The sequence below is a fragment of the Tupaia chinensis genome, unplaced genomic scaffold (genome assembly GCF_000334495.1).
Source record: "Tupaia chinensis unplaced genomic scaffold, TupChi_1.0 Scaffold000170_1, whole genome shotgun sequence".
Taxonomy (NCBI): domain Eukaryota; kingdom Metazoa; phylum Chordata; class Mammalia; order Scandentia; family Tupaiidae; genus Tupaia; species Tupaia belangeri.
In genome coordinates this window covers 2,154,056-2,162,625 of record NW_006159645.1, presented here as the reverse complement: position 1 = coordinate 2,162,625, position 8,570 = coordinate 2,154,056, and positions in this window count along the sequence as shown.

Sequence of the window (8,570 nt, the reverse complement as noted above, 5' to 3'; positions counted from 1 at the left end):
CTCAAGTCAACTGAGGAATTAGAGGTCCCAAGAACGGAGGTGACTTGCTCTCACTCACACAGCAGGGCTGGATGCTCTCTGCTCCATTGTACCGCCTTTCTGCCTCACTGATGCAGAGATGGGGAGAGTGCAGGGCCAGCTCTGCAGGGCTCTGCCTCTGCACCCCAGCTCTGCCCTTTCTCGACCTCAGGTCAGCTGCCTAATCTCTCTGATTTATTGTTTGCTCATCTGTGAAGTGCAACATTGTCCTTTTTTTCTCAATGCCCAGCACCCGAGCTGTGTTCCACACATAGTGGAAGCTCACTCAGTGTTCGTTGGATCAATGTGGAGTGAGTTCCCCTCTCGGCTCTCTGTGAGGGTCCTGCTAATCAGTACATACACAAAGCTCCTGCACAGTACCAGTCCCACAGCAGAAACTTCACAAATCAGCTCCCTCTTGACCTTTCACAGACTGCTCTGACAGCTCCAGCCCCCCTTGTGATGCAATTAGGGATTCCCCCATCTCCAAGGCCCAGACTCCATCTTGAAACTCACAACCACCAAGAGCTGTGAGTGCAGAGTCTGCTCAGAGCGCCCCAGGCCAGCCTTCTGATCAGTCACTCCTCTGGCCCTGCTCCTCACTCTGCCTGCACTGCAGCCCTTCCACATGAACCTGGGCAACCCTCCCCTCAGGGTCAGCCTGCAAGCCCAGGGTCCGCTGGGCATGCCTTCCCCCCTTCTCCCTGCTCTGCGTTTCCCTGCCTCTGTTCCTAAGGTCTCCCAGGACTCGGGGACTCAGTGGAGGTGAGCAGGCGGGTAAGTTAAGAGCACTGTGGTCAGAGCAGGGTTCAGGTGAGCTGGCGATGGTTCTGGGGGCTGCATCCCTCGGCAGGGATGGGTAACGCTGGCCCCAGGGACAGGGGAAGGCTGGGATGAGACACAGACACCGTGAAAAGCATCTGAGGGGAAGCCAGAACTAGCTCAGGCAGCAGACAGCTCTGGTTCCGGCTCGACAGCCCAGCCCATGGGTGACTGAGGGCAAGTCCTTCCTCTTGGGCTTCAGTTTCCCCAGCTCAGTAGTGGGCAGTGAAGCTGTGGGGGCTTTGGTCACCATCCTCTCACCTCCAGCTCTGATCTGGCTTTTAAGTATCTTCACGTCCGGGAATCTGTAGTCCCTGCATGTAGACATGGCTGTCCTGGGACACCCACACAAAAGGCCACTTCTACTCCAGGTGCTGCCCGTTAAGGAGCCCGACCTCCTCCTCCACTTACTACACCCTGAACCCACCCTGCAGGGACCCACAGAGGACCAGAGTCCAGCAGAGGAGGCTCTAGGTGACGTGGGCACCTGGTGGTCCTGGGAGTGCCACGCCTGGGCGGGCTCTCTGGGGACTATCCCAACGGTTGGGCTGACGTGCTCCGATGTTGCTTCCAGTCACCTGGACAAGCCGTGGGGCGTGCAGAAAGGAGCTGGGCCTATGAGGGCTGCCACCAGCCTCCTGCCTCGACCAGCCATGCCAGGGCTGGGTCTCAGCTCTGTAACCAGAGCAGAGAAGAGCCCTCTGTAGGGGTGACTCACTGCAGGCCCTCCTCCCAGGGCTGTGCTGGGGGAACCCAGCACAAAAGGGGACTCCCCCAGCTTGGTAAGATGGCAAAGACAGGCAGTGGGAGCAGCCTGCTCCTTTTTGAGGTGGGCAGACATCTAGGCCTTAGCATCACCCTGGCCGTGGGAATGCCAGATTTCCCCGAGCACCGTGGAGCTTCTGAGAACATGCCAGAGTGTCATCCCTCTGCGAGTCTCCGGCAGAACAGGGGAGATGTGAGCACCTCCGTTAGCGCAAAGCTGCAAAGAAAGGAGCTGTGGCCTCAGGGATATGACCCCGAGGACAGCGTGTGGGACAGGCTTCCAGGAAGGAGGTTGGAACAGCTTTGGGGAGAAATTCTAGACCCACACAGTTTTTAGGGACTCCCTATCCAACCCCCACTGGATGAAAGGGAAACCGAGGCCTGGAGAGTAGAGGAGACTCATACGAGGTACCATAGTGAATTGGTGCCGATCCTGGAACTCAGGGCCTTGTCTCCTAGACCAGTGCTCATCCACTTCCACCCGCAGCTGCTGGCTTGGGCAGCCCCAGACCATGGTGTGCAAGGCCCATTCAATGGCCCTGGGCTAGTCCACCTTGGCAGGGTCCAGATGAGGCTGTGGCTTGGCTTGGGCTCACCTCCACCCTGTGCCACCTTTGCCCACAGCTCCAGGAGCTTGGCACGAACATCAGCCCCAGCTGGTTCCGGCACAGTGGAAGGACAGTCAATGATTCATGGAGGCTGCGTCCCTGGGGGCCTTCTCTGAGTGCCCAGGCACCTCTGCTGGCTCCCATACAAGCCTCCCAGCATGGCAGGACAGGGATTAATCAGTGATGGGCCCAAGTAGGAGGGTCCTCCTCTGCGCCATCCAGATAGCACACAGCCCACCCACCCCACCGCATCCTCCTCTCCCCCTTCCCGCTCATGTGCACACACACGCACACACTTGCCCCCTTCTGCCTGGCTCTCTGTCACCCGCACTGTGAACTCTGAGCCTCTCTCTCACCCCTCCTCCCACACACCTGCTCTCTGGAGAGGTTCTGATAAACTAAGCTGCCTGGAGCTTTTATTATTTTATTCATTTTTTTAAAGAATTATTTAACTTTATTTATTTATTTATTTATTTATTTTCATTTGACCAGAGAGATACAGAGTAAGTGAGATAGAGAGAAAAATTGAGAAAGCAAGCTGCCAGGTCCAGGACTCAAAGCACGGTTGGCCACATGGGAGTGCAGCACACTTAACTATCTGCCAGCCTCTGGAGATTTCTTTTCTTTTTCTTGGAGAGGTTTTTGCTATAGGGTACGTGTGCTCACCAGAAAGAGAGAAACAGACAGAAAGTGAGAAATCACCCCCCAGGGTGGATGGCCACGCCGCAATCTCTTCTCCTCCATTCTACGCTCCTCCATTCTCCACCCGACATGAGTTCAAGCCACTGGGTCTGGGACTCAAACCACGGTCGACTACATGGGAGTCCAGCGACATAGCCATTACGCTAACTGCTGGTCCCAGCCCCTGGAGGTTTTAAACAGGAAACTCCGAAAGCTGAGGAGTCCGCCAAGATGGTATCTTAGTCAGCATTTGCACTTCACGTCTGTAGAAAACAACTGCTCTGAAACAGGACGCTGACTCATTTTCCTAAGGGGATTCTTGGGCAAACAAGCTGGGTGAACACTGGCATAGCACGGGGGTCCCACTGCGGGGTGTGTCAGAGCCTCTGCTGTGCTAGTGGGAGTGGTGAGTCTCCAAGAGAGACTCCTTCTTCTCACACACACTCACATACACATTCGCACACACATACACACACTCACACACTCATGCACACACTCTCTCACACACTCACATACACACTCTCACACACACACATACATACACACATACACTCACATGCACACACACACACTCACACATACACACACACTCACATGCACACACACACACACACCTGTGAAGACCATTGGATAGCGCCAGGACCTGGGGCTTTCACTGCGAGGACCAGAACACAGGTGCCCCCTAAGTCCATTCGCTCAGGTCTTGGCCAGGGGTGTGGACGGTGTCATGTTGGCAAAACCCCCAAGGTTACCAGCTCCATTTCAAATCTAACTCTTTAGGATATTCCTCTCCAGAAAACCTCCCTGAGGGCAACCCGGGGTGGCTTCACGTTTAGGGACCAGGAGGGAAAGGTGAAAGGAGTGAGAGCTCTCAGAAGTTTCTGAAACGTAAGCTGCTTGCCCTTGGAGGCATGACGGCCCCATTCCTGGAGGCAGATGCAGTTGCCCCTCCCAGTCCGGGGGTCACTGCCAGGGGAGGAAATTCTTGGAGCTCGTCTCGGATGGAAGGTGTCACGGGCATGTCGGTCACAACCCAGGCACATCGGTTACTCCTGGGAACTTCACGAGCAGTTTAACAGAGTCATCCTCACCTCAGAGTCCAGGAATCCTCCTGCAGGGCGTGACATGGAGACACCTCCGCAGGTCTTCAGGGACGCAGACAGGAGAGAGGGGTAAGGCGAGGCAGGAGATAAAAAGACACAGGTGTGAGGAGGGTGGAAAATCCCCACATGTCCACCTCCTTCTGCAGAGACACAGACCTGTGGGTGGATGCCCAGAAAGCAAGAAACGCAAATCGTGAATGCCTACCTCAGCATTATGGCATTCTTAGCAACTGGCACATGCCAGGGAGCCGGTTGGAATGAAGAGGCCACACTCCCTGTGACTAGCCTCCAAAACTGGCCTCTATCAGAGATTTGACCAAGATCCAAAGTTAGCTCTAGCCATGCTGTGCCTTCTTTTCTTTTTAAAAATTTTTTCCATGGTGCACGTGTGCTCACCAGAGAGAGAGAGATGGAGAGGACAGTGAGAGGGAAAGTGAGAAATCACCCCCTAGGGGGAATGGCCACACCACAATCTCTTCTCCTCCAATTTCCTCTCAGGACTTTGGGTATGCATGAACACACGCCCGGCACGATTTTTAAGCCACCAGGTCCAGGACTCAAACCACAGTCGGCCATGTGAGAATCCAGCACCTTAATTACTATGCCACCTGCTGGTCTCCACACTGGGCCTTCTTAAATATGAACTCACTTCCCAGGACTGGGCTTCACAAGGAGTGTCAGCCGAGGATGCATACTAAATGAAGCGAGAGTTTGCCAGCATCCTTATCAAATGTAGACTTTATTGGACATATCTCATTGAGAAAAATTCTCACTGACCAAAAGAAGAAAGAAAAGAAAACCTTGTGTGTTACCCATCCAGGTAAGAAGACCAGAGTTGAGACTTCGATCTGGCAATGGTAACTGGAAGCTGAGGCTGGTCCTGTCAGCCGGATTTAGCAAGTAAGGAGGAGGGAGCCTGGATCCCACTCACCACCCGGGAATTTGCTTTCCCCAGCAGGACAGATCAACCTGGGCCCACTCCGTAACTGGGTATGGGTAGGGAGCTCTCACATAGTTCAAACACAAGCTAGATTAAGGCAGGTTTCTGTGGCATTCAGACACATCACCAGAAAGTGGTGAGATGGTTTTGTCGTCATCCGGCAGGCCAAAGCCGATGCAATCTGGCAGACCCGCCTTGGGTTGCACAGTCGGTTCACAGCAGCACCCTGATCTGGGGTGGGTGTTGCCTCTTCCAGGTTTGACATCACTCCGATGAACTGAAGCCCTGCACACACACATGTGCACACACCCCAAAGTGATTTCAAAATGTATAAACGCTCCACCTGACATGGAGAACCACCCCTAGCCTGACCTTTCAACTTAGATGATTAAAATGAATTGTGTTGTTTTAGTTTACTGTTTGAGATCCTTGAAGGCATAAGTTACTCACCTCTATTCCAGTTTGTTATGAAAACTACAGGCCAGTCCTGTACGGTAGCCTATTAGTTGAAGGAACTGGATCTTACTTGGCTGACTGTGGTTCAGATCTCAGCCCTGCTGGCTTGGAAATACCCTGGGCACACGTGCATGGTGCCCCAAATTTCAACAGGGTGGAGAAATGGGGAAGGAGATGCCATGACCACGCCCCGTGGGAGGGCTCTCGCCCTCTCTGTCTTTTCCTCTCTCTCTGGCAAGTGTATGCTCCTTCTAGCAATTGAAAGTAAAAGAAGGGAAGAAAAAGAAAGAAGGGAAGAAAGAAGGAAGGAAGGGAGGAAAGAAAGAGAAAGAAAGAAAGAAAGAAAGAAAGAAAGAAAGAAAGAAAGAAAGAAAGAAAGAAAGAAAGAAAGAAACAGAAAGAAAAGCAGGAAAATACAAAAGAAAGAAGAAAAATGAGAAAAAGAAAGAAAGATAAAGGAAAGAAAGGAAGGAAAGAATAAAGAAAGAAAGAAAAATGGAAGAAAAAAAGGAAAAAAAAGAAAGAAGAAAGCAATGAGAGAAAGAGAAAGAAAAGAAGAGAGAAAGAAAAAAGGAAGAATGAGAAAGAGAGAGAAAAAGAAAGAGAAAGAAGAAAAAGAAAAAGAAAAAGAAAGAAAGAAGAAAGAGAAAAAGAAAGTCTCTCTTATCCTATTTTAAAAAACAATAAAGTTTATTTTAAATAGGTTGCTGAGAACACACTGGTCACCTCCAGAATGTTTAAGACTGCTATCAACGGTAGACTCCAATCCTTGAGAATTTGTTTCATCTTTATGAATTCTTTGGGTTTGGGTTTTTTTTGGATTGGACTTATTCTTTGAGTCTCAGTCTCTCTCTCTCTCTCTCTCTCTCTCTTATCCTTTAATATCTTACCACTTCAGAGAGATAAAAGATAATATTCTTCTCCAAATTACAGACGTAGTTGGCTACTTATTGCTTATCACATATGCCCCCCCTCCTTTGTGAGTGCAGCCTGGCCAGCCTTCCTGAAGCAGTATTTGGCGTGGGGAGCGTGCTGGCTGTAGGCAACCCATAGTAATCGGCGGTGACAGCTCTTAGGCACAGCACGAATATGGGCACGGGACTTCTCTCCAGCTTTGATGATGTTCAGGATCAGTGCTGGGCCAGGCTGCCGGGGTGAACAGAGTCCTGGATCTGTATACAGAGAGGTTGAGCATCTCCAATCCAAAAATCCGAAATCTAAAGTGCTCCAAAATCTGAATATTTTTGAGCTCTGACATGATGCCACATGGAAAATTCCACATCTGACTTCAAAAGATACAACCTTGTTTTGTGCACAAAATCATTTAAAAATGTATAAAATTGCCTTCAGGCTATGTCCATAAGGTGTATATGAAATATAAGCTAATTTCGCATTTACTCTTGATCCCATCTCCAAGATAAACTGTTATGTATATCGCAGTTGGCCAACACGATCCAGAAGACTGGCTCCATAGCCAGCTCACAGACACACAGATTTCTTGTGGGCATTCCTACTTACAGACTTGGCTTCCTCTCTGATGAATTTCAGAATCCCTCAAAATCAGAAACACTTCTGGTCGAAAGCATTTCCAATAAGGAATACTCAACCTGTATTCACACAAAACCACACCATGGCTATTCCACAAGTCAGATTTACTTGGAAGGCTCTTAAGACCAATCAGAAGATGAATCAAAACAAGGTATAGCAGGCCTAAGTTGTCAACATAAACATACACGCACACACACACATACACACACATACCCTAACTTGGACCCCATGTGTTGGATCCCTTCCTTACATGAATCAAATGCTTTCTTTTCCCCAGAAATGATGATGGTGTGCAAAATACACGGCAAGGACACCAGCCCACCAGAGCTACCCACAGGTGTTGTGCTGGACAGGGTCCTGGAGGCCCCCTTAAGCCTTTAAACATGGAATTATGGGGAATTTTGAAGGAGACTAGAGAAGAACCAGAGTAGCCAAAGAGGCCAGAGAGCAGCAGGAGAGGGGGTGGGTGTGTTTCTTGAGGGCTCAAAACTGATGGGCACATTTAATATTTGAAGAACAGGCAAGGCTGTGCTAACCCCATGTGGCTGAAGATCAATCGTGTCCTTGCCCTATTCCCAATCAATATGCAGGAAAGAATAGAAAGATAAGCAAAATTCTATATGCAAAGAACATGGCTTTATTGGACAAGCTCATTAAGATTGCTGGGTTCCCTTCGCCATAGAGTTCTCTGCACACCAGTGTCCAGGGCGTGGGTAGGGACTGAGAGTCTCTTCGGGCCTGGTGAAGACTGCTCTGTAAGCGAGGGCTTTGCTTGACTTCCCTACCTGTAGAGCTTTGAGGCACTAAGGGTCGTGAACATTACTACCTTAGGTCCTCGGCCCCCAAGAACGCCCAGCTCTGGCCCTCAGCTCACCAGCAAATTCCACTCATTGTCTTCATTGTATTCTAAACCTAAAGAAAACAAGGCGGCCTGCCCAGCAGCTCGTCCATAAAACATTAATCACTGTCCCCCTCCTTGAGAGGCTTCTGCCCAGTAAAGGTATGACCTACAGGAGCGATGGAAAAATCCTACTGGGTAGGCACATGGCCTGGCCATACTGTGGGCGGGGACTGTGGCGCCAGTTCCTCCAGTGCTTTTCCAGACCAGCTCCTGGCTTTGCTCACTGGGGTACTGTGGACCAGCCTGAGAACCCCCCCAAAAGAGAGAACCCTCCCTGAAGCTAACAAATTCCCAAAAAGTACCACAGTCCTTCAGGTCAAGTGGCAAGTGGCTGCCTTGAACCACTCACGGCTTTACACTGAGCCCTCCTTAAGCCTATATGAACTTGGAGCTGGATAATGATGCTGAGCTCAAGACCAGAGTCATGGGCCGTTAACCCCATTGAAGCTTTGTCATATCTATGTTGGACCAGTTGACTGACCCTAGTCCAATGTGCCTTCAAAGATCAATGCTTCTTCCTGTAGCTCTCGCAATACCTCTCCAGGGCCTGGAAAGAGGACTCTCCGTGATCCGGAAGAGAAAGTGAACTATCAAAAGAAAACGAAGGGACAGATGGCTCCAATGCTTGAGATTATCTCTAAATGTAGCTGAAATCCAACCTCGGGCTGATATGAATACTTATCACAGGGCCCTGGCAGGTGTTCCCTGCAAAGGATTTGAACAAGTCT